Genomic DNA, 1,396 nt, shown 5'->3' on the forward strand with positions numbered 1-1,396 from the left:
AGGGGAGGGGGGGAGAGGGGCAAACAGCTCCTTACCGACTGGAACTCTGCCAGTTTGCAAGTGAAAAGCCACAGGTACCTGTGTTTTTGTCCTTTAAAGGGGAATTCATTTTTAAACTTTGATCCATTTTTAAAGTTTGTTTAAGACCCCTTCATTCTTGCAACCTGCTTTTGGGTCGTGACCCATGGGTTGGGAAATGCTGGTCTAGGTGAAGTATGGTTGATGCTGAATGGAAGATGAGATTCCCCACTGGGGATGCAGTATTGAAACTGTAATGAAGAACACCCTGCTTATGTGGACTGGGGAAAGTTAACACCTGCAGTAAACGGAAAACCAAGGTCAACCAAAGTCGTTAAGCCCCCACACGACCTCTTTGCAAGCTGTTCCTGTCTCTTTCTCTACAAATAACATTTTAGGTAATTACATTTTAAGAGATGCAAAGGCCCTCCATTTTCCCCTTTCAGATATCATTCTTCCATTTCAACCTCAAATGATTATGCTGCTGTTACATTCCACTCCAGAAGTAGCTGCATTTCTAGACCAAGTTCACAGATTTCCAGATTTCCTTTTAAAGCCATTTGCAGAACAAAGGACCCAGCTGAGGACCTGTAAATATAATTCATTAAGCCCCTTTTACACAGCCAAAGCACCACGAAAGGACTGATTTTACATGTGAATCTGGACCGTATTTCAACAGCATGAAACATGAACATCATTTCCCAGTCCTGCACGATAACCAGAAGCTAAATTTTTGCTTGCACCTAAAACTTCCAGTTTTGCAAAATAAATGAGGGAATCTCTACCTGAAAGTTGCATGCGTTCATACTTCTGTTCTTAAGCACTATAATTCTAGTTTTGCCTTGTACTTACCTAAGCCATCTATTACTTTCACTGCATTGCAGAAGTCAAACTCACCTGATTGACCATACATAGCATTATAGAAAACGTATCAATAAACAGGAAAATGTCTTAGAAAATCTTGTGCTAATATTAGCCTGTAGGACCAATAAAGCAAAGTCATATACCGGAACAAATAATTTTGGAAGAGCAATGGGATTACATTGAAGCTAATAGTCTAATAGGTGGATTAAGTGAGCAATCAAGGAGAAACCATTAAAGACCCAGGAACAGTCAGTAAGGGAGTACCTCCTCATTTACCTGATCTAAATGGTAATTTGCTCCAGAGCTCCACAGGCTAAAGAAATCTACCAATTTGTAGCTGGAGAATTTTTACATGCAGGATGAACTAAGATTCTCCTCTTGTTTGTAAAAAAAATAACTGCAATCCGCTCTTCCCTGACTTAGATGCATCTGAGCATTTAATACCCAGGTATTCTTATCTTAGCACTGAATAGGTGGTTGTGGTCAGCGATATCCAGCTTTAAAGTCTACAAAT

Source organism: Gavialis gangeticus, unplaced genomic scaffold (genome assembly GCF_001723915.1).
Source record: "Gavialis gangeticus isolate Ggan-Ray unplaced genomic scaffold, GavGan_comp1, whole genome shotgun sequence".
Lineage (NCBI taxonomy): Eukaryota > Metazoa > Chordata > Crocodylia > Gavialidae > Gavialis > Gavialis gangeticus.